The sequence below is a fragment of the Carassius auratus genome, chromosome 7 (assembly GCF_003368295.1).
Source record: "Carassius auratus strain Wakin chromosome 7, ASM336829v1, whole genome shotgun sequence".
Taxonomy (NCBI): domain Eukaryota; kingdom Metazoa; phylum Chordata; class Actinopteri; order Cypriniformes; family Cyprinidae; genus Carassius; species Carassius auratus.
In genome coordinates, this window is record NC_039249.1 from 35,940,866 (window position 1) to 35,960,882 (window position 20,017).

Genomic DNA, 20,017 nt, shown 5'->3' on the forward strand with positions numbered 1-20,017 from the left:
TTGTCCAATCAGCCAGAAATTTTTATGCATGCCCACATAAGACAACAAAATAAGAATAGTGAAGCTTAGAATATTAAAATAATTAAATGGCAGGGCCAGAGTCCTGATCTGAACCCGACTTCTCTCTGAAATCTCTGGCAAAGAAATCCACTACATATGGAAGAAACTGGAAGAAGAGTGGATCAAGATCACACTAGAGCAGTGTGAAAGACTAGTGATGTGTTGTGTTGAAGATGTGTTGAAATTATTCATAGCAAGGGCCTCTAGAATTCCTACAAATGTCTGCATCATCACTTTACAAAATTTTTACACAAGTGCCTAAAACTTTGCACAGTACTGTAGCTTTGTAGGTTTCTTGAAGTTTTTTGGAGACATTGTCACAGTGGTCTTCTGGATTGAGTCTCTCTCAGTTTCTTCATGTTATTCCAGACAGACTGAATGATGGTGAGATCAGATCTCTGTGTGGAGCACTGGCTGCTGTCAGACTCCTTGTGCAAACAAAAATCTCACTGGATTATTACAATTAATTGCAAAAATAATGTTTGGAAATGTAAACTTATATTTCCTACTGATACACTACAGCAAAAAAACAAAACAAAAAAAACATATATAAATAACTGACTTAAAACCATTTCTTGTTGGTGAAAAAATACTAGTGGCCCAAGACTTTTGCACAGTAATGTGTGTGTGTGTGTGTGTGTGTGTGTGTGTACTTGTTTTTCTATTCTGGTGGGGACTTAAACCTGAATACACATAGACCGATGGGGATTTGTGTCATGGTGGGGACCTAAATTGAGGTCCCCACGGGTAAACAAGCTAATAAATTACACAGAATGAAGTTTCTTGAAAATCTAAAAATGCAGAAAGTTTCCTGTGAGGGTTAGGTTTAGGGGTAGGGTTGGTGTAGGGCGATAGAAAATATGGTCTGTACAGTATAAATACCATTACGCCTATGGAGAGTCCCCACAACCATAGCTGACCAGAGATGTGTGCGTGTGTGCGCGTATGTGTGTGTGTGTGTGTGTGTGTGTTTTGCCCTGAAGTAATTGTTAGAGGTTCAAACAGATGGGCATTTTTATTGATCAAAATGAGCTTGACATGAGCTCTTGTCAATAAGTAATAGACTCGAATTGGCAATCAGGAGTATCTTTTGTTGACAAGAACTCCAGTAGGGATGAGAGTGTAATGAGGTCTGAGTTTAATGAGGAGACAGAAAACCACCATAGCAAAGATTCTATTAGAATAAAGTTCTGTAAGAAACATTTTGGGATGAATTGCTTTTATCTTGTTTCAACTAATGACTGGTTTTCTTTAAAAAACCCACCTTTTTAATCTTTTCATTTAAAGTTATTGAAGACATAAGAATAACACTTTTCCAAATGTCTTATTTGGCCCTGTTCCACGTGTTTCCATCATGAAAAAGGCAGTTTAGAAAGGGAAACATCATTTTTGCAAACAATGCTGTTTCAAATCAGGAACCATTAACATTAGTGTAAGAAAATGTCCTCAACATATAAGGTTTTCAAATCAGTGACCACTTTGTCTGCTTACATTTCTGTTATTTTGCCATCAACCTCCTTGTGTATTTTTCCTGTACACAGCCACCATGAACACTGAATTTCATAAACGTGACTATACATGACATTGTTCAAACTTAACATGTGTGTCAGAGACTCGGCCCATAAAGAAAAGTCAAAATTCAAAACAAAATAAACATTGTTAAAAATGGTTTTATCTGTATTTTTAAACTTTGTATCTGCACACCTGCTACTATCAAGTTTTGACTAGCATGAGTTTCACTGGGAGTGCGCCGACTGATTCTTATCTCGGTTACTCTATTAGCGGTAATCAATAGGTGTGTAATATTAATCAGACGCAGTTTGGAGGAAATAAAAGGGAGAGATAAGATGAAGTGAAGACCTACTGATGCATATCTGGTTTTAGGTTTAATAGCTAATAATTTATAAGCTGTTTTTAAAAGGCATTCATCATGGTGTGGCTTATTCTCCACTCATCCTTTTCATTTTTTCCCCCATTATGTTTGCCCTGTGATCCTTTCTACCGTTCTCCATTCTTCATCACCTGTATTTCCCACATTTTCCTCTTTAAAAGCCTAATCACAGTCAGAGGCTTCAGAGGTTACACCTGTTCTACGCCAGCACAGTCTGGTCTGACCCAGGAACAGCCTCTCATTGAACCTGTCTCTAACCAGCTGGCTCACATTCAGATTCAGGACCTGCCGGACAGCCACAGCACCTGTTTCTTTCTATACAGGATACAAGACTTTTGAATTACTACATTGAGTTTTTAAAGGGATAGTTCACTCTGAAAACTGAAAATTCTGTCATCATTTACTCACCATCATCTGATTTGCTTTCTTCTGAGGAACATAAGAGAATATATTTTAAGAAATATCTTTGTTTTACCCACATTAAAGTGAATGGTAACCAAGACTGTTTGGTTACCATCATTCTTAAAATCAAAATACCTTATTTTGTGTTCTGCAGATGAAAGTAAGTCATGCAGGTTTAGAATGACAGTGAGGATAAGTAAATGATAAATCTTATAAAAGACATTACCTTGTGCTAACTGAAATGTTTTAAGATTTTAAATTCAATACTGTTATAAGAAGCTTTTCTTTTCTTAACTTCCAAAAAATATATATTTGTAATCTATATTTAATCGTAATATACATTTTATAAAATCTAAAAATGTATACAGATATAAATTGCAAAGAATAGTGTAATAATATTTATCATAAAAATTAAATACTATTACTTTTTTTTACTGTAATTTTGTATAAAATAGCTGCATCCTTGCACAAAAAGCATAGAAAAACTTTAGTGTATCAACTGTAGTCAACTGTCAATCTTTGAAAATTGAGCTGTGTGATAATTATATGCATTTTAAAACCTGGTCTCCTTATATTCTAAACACAAACGAATGAGTGAGTAGTTAAAAGTGCTTTTTTTATTCGTACGTATCCTATCACACCTAGGGCACCATGTGAGCCAAGACTGTCACTGCTGCCCTTAAAAAACTATGACAACCCTCAGTGTGATGAATTCATATTTGTTGGCATTAATGCCATCATGTCAGCCAGGCAGTTCTAAAGTTAAATTATCTTTACTGGCTGCCGATCATTTTGAGTGCTTGAAATTTGCTATGCAGCATCTCTTCAGAGTGAACAGTGCTCAAATTCACATTCTCAGGAGCAGGAAACATCTGCTATTTTAAACAACAAAGGAGTCAAATGTTTGATTTTCCTTCAAACCTGAAAAACACACCAAAATATGCATATTTCATTGTTCTCTCAATTGTTTTACAGGCACAGACGCACCGTTACTGACTGTGATCCCTGCTGTCTTCTGAAGGCAAAACCAATGGGGCGGAGAGAAGTACATCCATAATAGGGATGTATGGGTGATGGAGACCAAATGTAACCACTGTGTAGCTCATAATATATCCCTCTAAACTCAAGATAAAGGACTCAGCCCATCAGTCTCACAGTCAGATGTGCTGAAAGAAGCAGGCTATTATATTTCATAATTAGCTAATTGCATGCTTGGCAGCTAATGATGATGGCCAAGTGGTGTCTTGTGTGGGTGCCATGGCCGTGCATGCTAAACAGATGTAAATGCTTGTGGTAATTGTTGTGGGAAATGCTTTAACATAAAATAAGACGGAAGATAAATGTCTTCATGATCATGAATTGCATTCTCACTGAAAATGAGAGCTCAGAAGATCAGCTTTAACTGTGAATGGAAGTTTCTATGTATGTGTGTGTGTGTGTGTGTGTGTGTGTGTGTGTGTATGTGTGTATTTGTCTATGATGTTTCCACAAGGATCGTAAAACCTGAATTTTTTTTACAATGTGAGGACTGGCCTGTGGTGTGTGTGTGGATACACTTGTGTGTAGTACACTGACGAGGCTCTATCAGAACATGTTCACTCATGGATGAAAGCACTGCAGTGCATACTAGATCAACCAACACACAAACACACAGAGAAAGACTGTGTGTGTGAGAAGAGCAACAGGAGAAGAAAGGTCACCATAGGACGTGAGACATGGAAGAAAAGTGGATAGACAGACAGAGAACAAGAGGGTAAACAGGAGAGAGAGAGAGAGAGAGAGAGAGAGAGAGACTTATTGTTGGCTCCAGTGCATAGCTAGTCCTCTGTCAGTGGATTTTTTTAACCTCTTACTGACTTATGTTTATAGTGAAATAATGACAAAACTGACTACTACATAATGTGCTCACAAAACAAAAAATAATGCATCATAATCTATTGAGAACAGTAAGCATGTGATCATCTATGAAAGAAAAAGGGAAAATGAAGGGGAAAAAGAAGGAAAACCTGTTTCTTTGTCAGTTTAGTATGACTATACAACAACAATTATGTGATATGTAGGTGTACTATTTAAGTAATAAAAGCACCTTCAAAATGCACAGCTGTTGAACATAAACAAAAAAAAACAAAAAAAGGATTTCCTTCACTTGGAAACAAACAGTGGCCAGTTATCAGCCAGCTTGGGACTGTTGGGAATAAAAATTCCAGTTTTGAGAGCATTTTAAAAAGCAATTCAATGCAGTGTTTCAAGGAAATCAGATTAAAATGCCAGATAGTGTAAATGTGACATTTACCAGAAAGGTCAGTCTTTGACCCATTGTATGAAACTCTGACCCTCTCACCCAATCATAACATTTCAGTTTTTCTTTTATGGCTATTTGTACACTATGTTGTTGTTTTGAAATCTTATGATTTCTAGGAGGGATCTGTGCAAAACTATACAAGCATTTTTGGTTCGGTCTTATTGTTTCCCCCTTATTTTCACATATTACATAACTTAATTTGCTACAGCAGTCTCAGAATAACTCAGTGGATCTTGACTATATCTGCAGTAAGTAAATGATGCTCACAGTCATTTGGATCCCAGCAGGGTACACATCAGCGGTCAGAGCAGCTCGAGTTCTCTGACCTCTACACAGACTGATCTTAGTAAATAGAGTAAATACAGTCAATTTATGCATGGTGACCTTCAGCAGCAGCAGAATCCTGAGCCTGTCGGACAGGAACAGCAAGCTCTGAACTAGACAGCCAACTACGAACAAAACAAGCAGCTGGCCGCTCAGCAGGAGACCGTTCCGCAAGTGTGTGCGTGTGCCCTTGAAATTGAAAACCAATATTTATATCAAAAGCCTCCGTTTCCACAGTACAATCCATTTTATGTTCAAATTATCTATGCATAGTGGGAAAGTGAAATTTGAATTTATAATCATTCAGACATTTTTATATTTTACCCAATACTTGTCAGACTGCCAAGATTAAAAACAGAATAGGTCAATACTGAATCAGTGTCGATAAACACAGAGTCAGATTCAATGGTATTAAACACAGAGTATCTCACACTACAGTGTTAAATTGATTGCATTGGGACCAGTCATCTAACCACTACTGCTGAAACCTCATTATTCTTGTGGCGGTCTGCACCGTTCATGGCCGATAGGACAATTGATCTGTCGCAGTCTTGATGGTCCAGCTAACAACAGGTGCCAGAACAGTCCATAAGGCATATTACAATAAGTAATTGTCCTTGTAGATTTCAACACACGGGATCACTAAGAAGTGAAGGATTAGTGAGTGGTGAGAATGATATGGTAGTGTGAAGAAAGGTGTCCTAAAATGTACCAGAAGAGGAAGGTTGAGAGATGAAGTCAGGAGCTGAGGGTGGTGAGATGACACCGATAGTTGAAAAAGAAAGAAATGTGAGAGAGTCAGCGCTAAAAAGGAGACATGGGGTGTAAAAATGAAAGTGATGCGGAAAATAACATAGAATGAGAGTGAAAGAGAAGGTGCCAAATTTAGAGGAGATAAAGCAGCCTCGATTCATTTTAATCTAGTCCTACTCAGAGAGCTCCAAACCTGATTTCTCATCAAATCTGAGGGATCCTCAGATCTGGACCTCAAGATCCACTTTCCTGTGGAGTCTAGCTCCAACCCCAATCAAACACCTGAGCATGCCAATCAATGCCAATCAATGTCTTTGGGATTATTAGAAAATCACAGGCAGGTGACCCTGATCAGGGTTGGAGCCAAACTCTTCAGCACATTGGACCTCCAGGGCAAGATTTGAGGAACCCTTTTCTAGATAATCTTTCTTGAAGCTTAATAAGCCACATGTTACACTGACCAAATAAATAAATAAATTGACAATAAATATTCATTTGAATTGCAACAATTTTTTTTTTATGCGAGAAAAACATTGCAGAGTGATACAAGAAACATGAAGCTAATACAATTAGGAAAATATGTTGTCTGGGAGAAAGTTAATTAGAGATAGACTAATATTACAATTAGTATTATAGCCAAAATTCTATACTATTCTGTTATAATACATTTTTACAAATAAAGCATAACGATGAACATTTTCTAATCTTTTTTTTTTTTTGACAAAACATAAAAACGACAGGTGACTTAGCCTCCAGCTCAAATTTGGCGGTCTGAAACTAAAATCACATTTGAAGGGGACTGTGGCATGCTTCTTGTATCTTCTTAGATAAATAAATGTTTCTATATTCTAATAATATCACATGGATGGATTTTTTCTGCACAGCCCTTGTATATACACACAAAACCACAAAAAGTCACAATTAACCAGAATTAAGTGCTCCAGAGGGCCATGTGTGGTAATATCTAGTAAATCTGGACTGTATTCTCAGCCTCTCACCCTGAATAGCAGTAATTCAAGAGTGCTCTGGCTGATGAAGTGTATGGTCTGTGTTGGCTCACAGGAGATCACAGATGGCCAAACTTCCACACGGACACAAGCTCATCAATTAGCAGCTGCAGGGCAACTGACAGCTCTGAGATGTCACAAGTTTATAGCCTTGTCTGTTTTCCCTGATTAATCTGTTAAGAAAAGGTAAAGGTGATGGCTTCCCAGTGCCCTTCAGTATTCATACGCTCTTAAAAATAAAGGTGTTTAAAAGGTTCTTCACAGCGATTACAAACCATTTTTGGTTACACAAACAACCATTTAGTCAAAGGTTCTTTAAAGAAATATCTCTTTCTAACCTTTTTATAATATATATTTTTAAAAAAAACTTCTGTTGTGAAACAGAAAGGTTCTTTAGTTGTAAAAGGTTCTTCTATGGCATCGTGAAGCACCTTTATTTTAAGAGTGTACACATTATAACTCTTTCTCTCTGTCTGTCTCAAAGCACTGCCTCCTCATCCCAGTTTTTCTGTGCATGAACAAAAAGGGCAGGGTCTCAAAAATGAAATGACTGGCTCAGTGACCTAATTCGGTAAATCAATCCCAAAACAGCAATCACAAAACTAGGCTTAACCTCGTCCTCTCATTCAATCATTACTTTAATGCTAATCCCACTGATATTTTGAATAGTTTCAGAGCGAGCTAAAGGAGACAAGCTGTTGCTCTGTTTTTGCTCTGTCTTTGATTCAATGATCATGTCACCTCTCCAGTGGACACTAAGCGTTTGATTTACTTGAGGTTTATTTGACAGGATTCATCTTCGATTCACCGAACATACATGTTCTTCAACCTGATGTCATTATCACCAGCCCATAGGCTAAAAAACAGCTATGATTTCAGTCAGAGCATGTCCTATATTTTATTCTTCTTGTCTTTAACTGGCTGTCTCATTGATTAATTTAATTTGTTCTACTGCATAAAAGAATGTAAGCTGGACCAATGTTATTGTGGGTAGAAGAAATCAATTAAAGGTGCAGTATAATTTTTCTATACCAACGCTGACCTTCTTATGTCCCATCCTTCTAAGGAAACTGTTTGACCAGACCCTAAACCCGATGATAAATGTGCTTAGACATAGACTGAAGATCCCATAAACCTCTGAGATGAGCTGTGAAAATGGGGTCCACAGGAACCTTCTGAGAAAAACCAATCAAATGGGTTTGATGAATTCCTCCTGCTTATGCACAGCTATTTACAGTGGTGTTTAATGAACCAGGAAAATTATTTTTACACTACAGAAATCACTACACTGTGCTGTATCCCTCCAGTATCTCTTTCTTCTCACATGATAATAATTCCAGCTAAACAATTCCATCACAAATCAATATTTCATGTCCTTTTACAAATCCGGTCAAATGTTTAAAGTTGATTTCTTTCCTACAAAATAAAATAAATAAATAAACAAAATGTAAGTGTAAACACTTATTTGGTGTGTAGCTTGTGTCACGATCACACTAATGTTTCTTTTATAACATTGTCCCTTACTTATTTCCTCCATGAATCTCTCAGATGATCAAATGAGACTACACAGAACTGCACAGCTTCTTGTCCCTTAATAAATTAATCATGCACTGTTCCATTTCACCTCATTACACACACATCTCAACAACTTTCATATACACTCACACACATATAGGCTGCCAGCCAAAAAAAAAAGAAGCAGAGCAGCACTCTCTCGCCAAATGTAAACTCATATAGAGCACATCCAGCACACTGCATCTGTTCAGAAAGCCTCTAAGGTAACAGATGACACCTGAACACTCAAGACCAACAATGTACATGAGTAAAAACCAAGTATGCTGATATACAGGGAAGGATCTAATTACTGAGCCTAAATAATTAAACCTCACTGCTTCTAATTAACAACTGTATCAACACAACCTCTGGGAAGAATGGGGGGGGGGGGATGAGAGAAAAAGAAACAAAAGGAAAAACAGAATTACATGTTCTAATATTGCTGATAAAAATGAATTCACTGATTAAAAATATGTCCTGTTGTGAAGCAGAAAATAAAACTCCTAAGAGATTTTCTGGTCAATGTGGCCTCATACAAAACAAATATAACAAAAAGATAAAACCAATGTTGACTGTTGTCTGCTCGCAACGGTGACATTTTTATCTCTGAACTTAACTGGCTGATATTAAAAATGATGTGTATGTCTGTCTGTGATGTTTATAATGCATTGTCCTTGAGCAATAATGTTATGACCTCAAAACACTTTTACCATATTGGATGGTTTGTAAACAGATACATTTTAATGTTTGGCTATTAACACATTATAATCACTCCATAAACTTACCCAGAAGTTTATATCACTACAATAATCACTTGCAATGCCAACCACTCTGGCATAAGTACCATGAAATCACAGATCACCACATTCAACAGAAGTGCTCAAAGCCTTATAGAAGCAATCTCAAATGTTGAGGTTGCTTCAGCAAATATATTTCATCTCATTTTTGTTACGGTTTAGGGAAGGATTTGGTGACATTTAATTTCTGAACTCTGCAATATGTGAAACAATTAAATTAATAAAATATAAAATATGTTTCAGATAAATATCAACACAATTTAAGCACTAACTAGAAATGTGACTTTAAAACTGCCTTGCAATGTTAAAGAAGCGACAAAATCTAGTGTAACAAAAATGTCACTGCATTCTTGTCATGAGACAAGACTACCTTTAATATATGCACTGTGGTTGGCTTGTCAAGGTGCAATGATGTTTCAAAATGTCAAGCCCTGTTCCATTTCTGTTTTCAGAAGTGCTTTTATGATTTAGAATGTACAAGAATAGGCACATTTTAGACCTAGCACTCGAGGTCCCCTTTCCTGCAGAGTTTACCTCTAACCTTGATCAAACTCATGATCAAACTGCCAGTGACTTTCTAGTAACCCTGAAGACATTGATCAGCTTGTTAAGGTCTGTTTATCTATTTAAAGGCTATTTACCGCTATCAATGGGCCAATTCTATACTCTCATTTAATATATTCAGAAACATTGTTGATTTTACTTCCAAGAAAGTAAACATTAAATCTACAAACGAGATCTAAAAATACTCATTCAGAATCCAGCAGGGAAAGAGATGTCAGCCTCAGCTTTAAAACTCTGTCACTTCAGATCAACTTTCAAAACCTTTCCACGGAAGTGAGTCGTCTGAGTTCCTAAAAACCCCTCAGAGCTCTCAGAGGCTTTTGAGTTCTGTGAGTAAAAGCGCTGGAACTGCCGTCACTGTTGGACGGTTCCTGTAGTGCTGAGGCAGAGCCGCCCTGTGCCATGCTGAGCATCGTCAGCCAAACAGCCAGCGTGACATTAGCAGACAGTAGGAGGGTATACTTCACTCACACACACATGCATGGTTTGCGAAGTGGCATCTAACCATGAGCAATTTACATCCCTATGGTCCCACATATTTGTCTGCATGCTGAGTTACATGCTCAGAGTCACAGCTTGCTAGTGTCAAATGAAATGCCCTCGAGGGGACAGTGGCTACAAGCTCTGAACCCTTAACATCACCTAAAATTACACTGTTGTCTCTTCCATACCTCCCTTAGATCTTCCTCTTGATATTTCTTACACTTAATCTCTCCATTTCACTCAAGAGTTTTATAAACATGCTTTTTTTCTGTCCTTTAACATCTGGGCTCGCTGTGGAAAGGTCTGTGAACATCATGTTTCATTAAGATAAAGAAAATGATGCAAAAAAAAAAAAAAAACAAAACAAAAAAACATCTGGTGGTGTGACAGACAGCATCTGGTAGAGTAATTTTTTTCATAAATGTGTATATGAATAATATGACACAGGAAGCAGAAGGGGTTATCTGACATGTTCATTAAAAGAGCCATACGAAGTAGCCTCAAATTAATATTCAGACAGTATTTTAAAAAAGCATTTATAGTATTTATAAAGTATTTATATTTAGATATACTGAGAAAAAGTAAATAGGTTATACTGTGTGAATTTTTGAGGACTTAATAGATCCAGTAAAAATAAGACTGGCACCAGCTAAATTGCAAGAATGACAAAAAAAGAAAAAAGTGAAGTAAGCTCTAACGCCACTTGTTTGAAGATGTCACTTGTCTTAATATTTTGTATGTAATGTAATCATGGTCTGAAGTGAACTGCCAACCCGCCAAATGTGGTTGAAAATCAACCATGGTGTGTAATACTATGAACTAGCCACTTTGGAAAGTTATGATTATTATGCTTTGCATGGCATCACTATCAGAACCGCCAATTTCAGCAAAACATCCCGGAGCTGATTGCCTCGTGGGCAGCGCACCAGTGTATAGTGCAGTTGTGCTAACTAAATTTTAACTAAATTTTAACTTTTAATTTTTTTTTAACTAAATTTGAGTCCAGGGTCGCGGTCCTGTGCCCCTCTCTATACCTCTTTGCTTCATGTCCTCTTCTCCAGCTATACTGTCTAAATGAAGGCCAAAAAAAAACTCTAAACTAAAAACACTAGCATAAACAATAACATTGCATAACACTAATTCCCTGGGAAGAAGAGCACCTTTTCAACCCGTTCTCACTACATAAGTATCTGATAAATGTTGGCTATTCAAGACTTTTACCTGTCTCTGTGCAGATGCCAGAAGTGCCCAAAAATGTCTTTATTTTATTTTGTGGCATGATCTGATCATTATCTGATGGATTTTTGATTGCATGTCAGTGGAGGAGAAGCTTCAATAGAGAAGTGACGGACAATTTTGTGATGGGTAGGATTTAGGATTTAGACTCTACACTCATTTCTATTCTATCTGCAAACAAGACTGACTGTGATCAAAATTTAAATCAGTTCAATAATTCATAAACAGATTTTATAATAAATATATTTAAATCTAAGACATGATGTGTGAGGCCTAAATTTAAAAACTGAGTGGCCAAACTGACTGGTGAGTGAAAAAGTTGCAATAACATGCATACATTTTTTAAGTGTTCAAATTCTTTTTGGGGCCACGGCATGCACCTCTATAGTTTCTGTTGTGGTTTATGTGTTGCTGTTTAAGAGTTCTCAAAGAGATGTAGGTCCCTAATTCAAAAGATTTTCCTCTCAAGAGTGTCTAAGAGTGGTATCTAACATTACCAGCCTGTGGGAGAAATCTGACCTAAAAAAAAAAGCCTCCCCAGCCATGCCTTCTCCCTTATCACCTTCTTTCTCTTTCTTCTCACATCTTCACATAGATTTCTTCCTCACACTTGTCATTCACACTCTTCTATGCTTCTCTCATGTTCTCCCCATCTTTAGCCAGACGTTTCACATCACTTTTTAATCAGCTGACATGTATGTGAGAGACTGTCTCCCCTTAGATAATCATAGATCGTCCCACACTTTTACATTTGCCACTCTTTCATCTTTGACCTCATTATGTCCCTTCCACGTGACACTGACATCAGTGATCTAAAGAGATGAACCACCAATTTAGAAATAAAGGTACAAAAACTGTCACTGGGGCAGTACATTTTTAAAAGGTACTAATACACATATTTTACTGTAGGTACTAATATGTACCTTTATTGTATTCATATGCACCCTTTGGGATAAAAAAGGGTCCTAAGGTGTACCTTTTGAAAGGGTACCGCCCCAATGACAGCTCTTGTACCTTATTTTGCAGAGAGTGTGTACAAAATCAATTTAGTTATTGATTTTAAAACTGATACAACACACACACACACAAAAAAAAACTTCCTATCGTGAAACTGGCACATCTTCAGTAAATGCTCATTTAACTTTTGGATTTAGGTTGAGTAGAAAAAGCAATTGAATTGTCAATAGTTTGTAAATAGTTTGTAGTAATTCTTTTATTACACACCAGACAAACAAACACAAATACCTCTGGAAAGGACTGTTTGTCATTAATTGTCATTACCAGATATGGATTATACATGTATTATTAAGCTCTGTTTCTCACTGTATCTCATTAGACTAATTGATTTTGAACTATGCCAGATACCCCATTTAAAGGCTTTTAAGATATGGTACCACCTGAAAAAAAGAGAGTGTTGGACATTTTTATGATTTTAGCACAACTGTAAACCTGAGTGCTTTCTGTTTCTTTCATTAACGTAACATTCACCAACATTATTATGATTGTCACCACACATAACCTGCTGGTGACTCTCTTATCGCACAAATAGGTAGGCCTGCTCTGTGACTAATGGCAGCGCTGGTTTTGACAAGTGATTTCATAACGTTAGCCTCTCTTAGCCTATCTCAATTTCCTCAACCCATCTATTTTAATTACCTCTTCTCCTCACTCACTCCAGCCACCAATCCCGCAGGTCAAATAAGACACATTTCCTGGCACACTTACGCTCTATATTAATAAAAAATGTGACCTGGTCTAGAAAAAGCTTGCCCAGTCTCAAATAAATAGTAAAGTGACTTGAGAAACTTTTAGCCTATGCTCATTTGCAAAATGTATCTCAACCCACTGCATGTTACCCAAGCTCATTGAAAACCCTATGTGTGGTTACATTTCACGAAAAATGATATTATGTGCTTTTTGCACATTTAGCAACACTTTCAAACTGAAATGTGAAAATTAGCCTTTATTTGCAAGGCTTTATTTAGTCTAGTCTTCAGCAGTAATCATAATTTGCGTGAACATGAATCAAATTTGTTGGTGTTTCACTGTACCAGTAGTGGTCGATCCCGATAGAATTGCTGTAAATTGTAGATATAGGTATGTTTTTGGAGCATTAATGACAAGCAAAGATTCCTTTCCTGTATTCACATAGTTCCTGCTAAAATAACTTTGGTTACTCAACATAATCTCAGTTCCCTAAATCCAAAAGTTGTCGCTATGTGGAAACTTATTTAATGTTATTTATTTAAAAATCCTGTTTGTGTACAATAAATGTAACATATATAGTTTCTAGTCAATATCTTTAATTGCATATTTTTTATATTTATCCATCATTTTAATTTGTTTCATTTGTGATGATGCATGGGATTGTAGTTTATTCCCTCATTAATTCTATTAAGTAGACAGTCTTGTATCTTTATCTTTTTGTATGATTTTCAAATATATTCTCCTTCTGATCAAAGTTTGTAACACTGTGATTCACCTTGTAGCTGGCTGGGTTGGTTCATTGCTTATGAAGACACTTTCCTAAAGATGAATTGCATTTAAGAACGTATAAAATAGCACAAAGATGATACCAAAGCCAGTGCCGATATTTTTCTAGGGGGGGCTTTTAAGAAACAAACTTATTTTTTTGCTTCAACCTCTTACCTTTTACATCACAGCAAATGCATAGATTTCCGAGGGTTGATGTAGTTCCTTCAAACCAAACTAGGGTCAGAAGGGCATCTGGCAGTATAATTGTTTATTAAAACAGAATGTCTCTCCCTGCCTGTTTGGGTGTGTTGGTCAAATCATTTTGCTTTGTGTTTGTGGATTGCTGGCAGTGTACTAGTAAGGACACGCAAAGGACAAAATATCTAGCAAAACTGGAAAAATTTCTGTGACTAATAAGGTATTCTAAGTGAGACATTTATAGGTATGATGCAAATCAATTATTCCCTTGTGACAATAAAATAAAAAACACATATGCGCGGGAGCACACACACACACATTTGTTTTGGTAAATTGTGGGGACTTCTATTACTTTTATACTGACCAAAAATATTTTATATCCCCTAACCCTAACCTGCGAGCACCCCCAAAACTTCACATTTTCTGTGTGTCCCTTATCTATCACACCAGATTCAACTCATCCGCTCAAGACTGCAAGACCTGAAATGTGTGTGTCAGAAATAGGGAGACATATAAAATGTGAGGTGCTAGGGGTGCTTGCAGGACCGGTTTGAAAAGCACTGCCACCTACCCTTACAGAAAACCTGTTTGAATTGTTACCCTTACAGATAAACATAATTTACTATTTTTTTTTCCCCCTCCAAGGGGACCACAGGCCTGTCCCCACAAAGCCACATTTTCAGGTTTTACTATCCTTATAGGGATATTTGATCCCCACAATGTAGCATAAACAAAAACACACACAAAATTGTGAATAATTCTCCCTGTTACAATATATGCCATTTTAGAGGGATTTGCTACAAAGGAAACACACATTTTGCTCACAACTATGTCCTGACCAGTATTGCCAGTTGCATAACGCAGGTTCAAATTAGACTTCAGTTGGATTACAGGAGAATAATCTGAGCGAGAGACAGGAATTGGTGACTGATATAGAGTCTGAGTGAAAGGATGAGAAGAAGAAAGGGATCAGCGAGCACATGGAAACAAAAGTGGATTTGGATCCTCAAAATACACCGTTTATGTGTGATTCTTTGACCTTCATTAACAATTCATATGTATTTAACCAATTCAGTGGTTAAACTACATTTCAAAGTGATTGCATAACAAAGCACGAGAACTATGACAAGGAGATATTCAAGATCCCAGCATGCAGCACTTTAATATCTAAAGCGCATTTACGCATAGCGGGCGCTCAAACTGCAATAATTAAATGAAGAGCCATCAGATGAACATTTTGTATTCTTGTGTTGTATTTTGTAGCCTATTCAAACAGGATTCTGTTCTATCTGGATTGCCCCTCGGTAAAGTGAAGCGCTTACCGGTTGGTCTGCTCTGGAGACAGGTGGTCGCTCGCAGGGATCAGTGTGGTTTATCCGCCGGTGTGTTGTTGTTTGTCGATGATGTTAGTCGCTCATGTCAGGAATCTATTCCCCAGCGCGTGCGAGCCAAGGAGGTTTCCAGCCAGACAACTAGCTTTCTAGTATGCGGAGACCTGGTAGTGTAACCAAAGTAAAACGCAAATAAACAACTTAATCACCTTGGCTTGACAGAACTGAGACGGTCATTTCGCTGATGGTTGCGTGTTATGCGGTGCGTCTCAGACAAGTTGTGCCGCCTAACCTTAATGAATGAGTCACCATGCGCGTTTTGCATACAGTAAAGGCTAGGCTACTTATCCATGTCTTTATACAATATTCAATAATTGCATATTCAAGTTCTTTGTTTTAATTGAATGCTCGCATATAAACTGAAATCACGTGAAACAAAGCAATCAAGGTTAGCATAGGCAGAAGAGCAGAGAATGTGGTGGTGATGGGGGGGGGGGGTCTTGTATAGGCTACAAAGCCTACATATTTTATCATATGCGTCCATTATAAAGGCCTATACATATATCAAAAGTCGTAAATTCGTCAACAATAACAATTTAGGATTGAGCTAGGCCTTACCTATATTTTAACTATATTTTAAAACTATAACTTTAAGCCTACTATAAAAACACAGTGAATGGTATGACCGTTTGGCGACACTTCCCAGTGTCATTAGGCTAAATTAGCGCACGTTAAATTTACGTTAATTGCATGAACTATAAATTTGATGCCTGTTCTTGAGAATAAAACCCACCTTGGTGTTATAACTTTAAGCCTACAGTTATTTCAATTTATAATTCCATTCAAGGCTACTTAAATAAGCATAATTTTAACAACACTGTACCATAATATACACATATTTTCTTTATAAACAATACATTTTCGCCTTAACTTATCAAGGAATTCACCCTTTTTTGCCTTGGTAACTTGGTCACATTTCTTTTACATTTCCACAGCGTGCGCCTTCTTCTTAAAAAGAAAGAAAGAAATAAATAAAGAAAGAAAGAAAGAAAGAAAGAAGACAAGAAAGAAATAAACTTAATATAACACATTTGTTCACTTCAGCATGAACTGACCTTCCAAATTTCAGTGTAGCTCTCCGTTAGTTGAAGTCTTTTGTTCAGACGGACTTTCAGTGTCTTCTCTGGCTCCTGCAGCACAGTGTTCTCTCCGTTCGATGCTGCTGTATTGACTAAATAAAATAGTCGCCCTCACTATCTGTTTTCAGTAATCAGCCAGTTCCCGTTTGTCAATGGTTTGAGCTGTTAGGGAATGGAAATAGCTCTCGCTTCCTCCTAAGACTCAGAAACCGTGTCCTGCTCTGTTCAAACTGATCTATTTTCCACGTACGTCTCCTCCGTTGATGACCGTCATTGTAAGGAATCCCTCTCGTGAATGGTTGTTCTTGTCACCTCTCCACTAACCGCTGCTGACTGTGAATGAATGCGCTGCTCAAAGTTCACTGAGAATACAGGAGGAGCAGGTGACGGTGTGTCGCCGCTCAGGATGTGAGAGTCAGAATGAGCGTCCTCGCATCAGCATCAGCATCAGCCGCTGTGTCGAGGGTGGGGAGAGAGAGAGAAAGAGAGAGTGCCAGTGCCACATACATGACTTGGTCTACATCATTCGTAAAAAATGCTTAGGCTTGTGCGTTTCTACAGCTGATGTTAATGAGTAACACAATTAAAGGTGCAGTGTTCTTATTTTAAAAATGAGTCCGTTCATCTGTGCAATAACATCTGTGCAATAACATTAATTAAAATCAAATGACCTCCATTACACTCCCATTAAATACCGCCAGTCATGCCAGTATTCGCCCTCTCATGGGTGCTGCCATGTTGACAACACATGATGTGCTAAAATAATAATAATATTAATAATAATAATTGGGTCTTTAACATAACACTTTTAGTCACTTCTCTGTGCTCAGGGCGCTTACAAAGCAGGGACGTATTTAGGCATATATAGTACAAATTAAATGTGTTTGGCTGTTAGACAAACCAGACAAACTGTAACCAATAATTATAAACTTCATGCATCCAGGCCAACAGGTGTCACTATAAAGCCCAAAACAGCTGTTACTATAAGGACAAAAATTTATAAAACATAATAATAAAATGTGTTCCTCTAATTAATAGAGCCTTAATGTGGTTATTTTTGTTCTGCAGAGAGTCCAAACCAGTCTATTGCTCCAGTAACTGGAAGTGGTTATTTTGGCAGCAGTTAGCATATTTTTTTCCCGTTTAAAGTAAATCAGGTACTATGTCATTAATACAACAAAGCCCTTTCAGCCATGATTTCTCGATACAGCAAACTAACTCACACATTTTGTTTGTCGAAAGATTAATGGCAGGTCCCAAAACAGTTATTAGGACAAACACTCCCTCCCTACCGAGTGAGAAGGTATTGATTAAACTGTGATGGATTGGCTTTTTAATTGTCAAGCATGATGCAAGCATTCAGATTAATGGCTTACCTAGTACTGCACCTTCACAACACTTTCAGTGACCAAGGATTTGCTTGTTTAAGTGCAGATATTTCCATGAAAATTAGTTAAAAAGGGTCCGAAAAACACTAACGTATGAATGCACACACACACACTTAAATTAAATTAAATATCGAGCCATATAAAATGATTCAGTCCTGCCATGCTAGTTCTTGGATTCAAATCACTGCACATCGCATTAATGTCTAAAGATGTGTGATCCCTATACACATCCATCTCCTTGAATGTTGTCCCTGAATGTGTCATGTTTAAATTACGGTTTGCAGTATTCTTAGAATGGAACTATTCGGAACTACCCAGCCTTATCTCACCAATCTATAGCTGCATTTCTGTGCTAGTAGGAATTATCAAGTCAACATGAAGCACCCTGTGCTTGGTGGTCCATATAATAGACTGGAAAGATGAGAGGAGGAAAAGATTGTCGGTGCCAAAAGCTGCCAGCAACCTCCATTCATCACTGGTGTTTGTGATTACAGCCTGAACTCTATCACACAGAGAACACATATGGAGTGGCATGGCCACATTAAAGGGTACAGTACAGGAGGAGAGATTGGAAAGAGGGTTGATAATGACAGAGGGACAGAAAAACAGGGGGAGAAAGAGAGAGGGCATAAAGGCCGAATGAGATCTGTGGTAGGTCTCTTTTGATGGCAAGGCGGGGTGCCTGAGATCTAGTTCAATTTGTAAAGGTTGTTAGTGAGGGCTCAGCTCTTAAGACTTTGACTGACAGTTCAATCACATTCAGAGAGCTTTGCTTGACCAGTCGTATTTTTGGTCTGGAGCAAGGCAGGTTATATTCTTTATATTTTACATATAAAATATACATCTCTGTGTATCTGGATGAGACCTAGAACATTTAACATAGCGCTGGATCTTCATCTTGTGCAGTTTTACAGATGGGTGGCTCAGCTGCCATAGATGCCAGAAATATCCCAGTTAAAAGGTACCCTCCATAAGGGCGAGGCAGGGTGCGTATATATAACGTCTGATAATTACATGTGTCTAAAACAGGGAACCCTGAGAGCTTCGAGTTCAGCCACAGACTGCAGACACATCACAGAAAGAAACATGCGCCACCCTCACTATGCAGAACCGCTGGTAAACCACAGCAGCCTAAGCCTGTAGTTACACTGGGATAAAAAAAAAAATAAGTATACATATACTGTTACATCGAAGACATCTTAAATATACAGAGAAGAATACAGTGCATTAACCAGGCTATTGAGCATGATGTGTGTGTGTGTGTGTGTGTCGGAAACAGAGATAAATTATTGAAGTCTGAGTGTTGTTATTTGTTTGTCTTAAACACTTTATTTTAATGTTTGTCTATTTGATTTAATTTACATCGAAACATAATAGGATAATCTCTCTGTGGTTCAGCCACTGAGAGAAAAAAAATGTTAAAGGAGGTTAACATTATGTAACAGCTTATGTGGTGATAAGACAGAGCCATGCAAAATTTCAATAAAAAATAAAATAAAAAAACACATACATATGGGTCTATATAGGATTTAAATAATGATGTCAAAGTAGAGGAATGGTGGACTAAAAGAAAGAGTGAGATCTGTAATCTGCATACAATTCAGATAAACTCTATTCAATGTCATTCCTCTCTAATGTGATTCCAAACTATTAATTTATTTGTTTGTTTGTTTTTTGTTTAAACAGATGCAAGAAAACTGGTCACTCAATGTTTAGGATAAGATAGAAATATCAAATAGTTAACTTATGGATATTTGAAACATTTTAATGACCATTTTACATTAGACAGCTAAGCAGGCATTTTGCATATTGTGGCGTGCAAGGCTACTTAATTTATTTAAATTGGTTATTATGTATTATTAATTGTTTGTTGTTTGTTTACATTCATTTATTCGTGTTTAAACAAACCACTTACTTTCCACTACGAAGTGTATTTCCTGTTGGAAATGTAAATATACCTTCCATAATGCAACATCTGTTTGTTTTTTTATTTATTTAACAACTAATTAATAGCTTGATATATTGGGGAAAATAAATCTTTTTAAAAACTCTGTTTAGGATGCAGAGCAGCAACACGTGAAAACTGTAGTAATAGCGCCCTCTGGTGGTCATC

General features: G+C 37.2%; 1 protein-coding gene across 2 annotated transcripts in view; it reads right to left on the reverse strand.

Annotated features, from left to right (window-relative positions):
• The window catches only part of slc8a4b (solute carrier family 8 member 4b), a 64,065-nt gene extending 46,943 nt beyond the window's left edge, over nucleotides 1-17,122 (reverse strand). Inside the window, exons 1-2 of one of the 2 annotated variants that reach the window (XM_026268711.1) lie at nucleotides 16,493-17,122; nucleotides 15,369-15,541 (exon numbers count right to left, since the gene is read on the reverse strand). The gene's annotated coding sequence lies outside the window, so the exon portion shown is untranslated. The remainder of the gene's footprint in view (nucleotides 1-15,368; nucleotides 15,542-16,492) is intronic. The other variant, XM_026268712.1, reaches the window with a different exon arrangement.
• Between the last annotated feature and the right edge of the window lie 2,895 nt (nucleotides 17,123-20,017).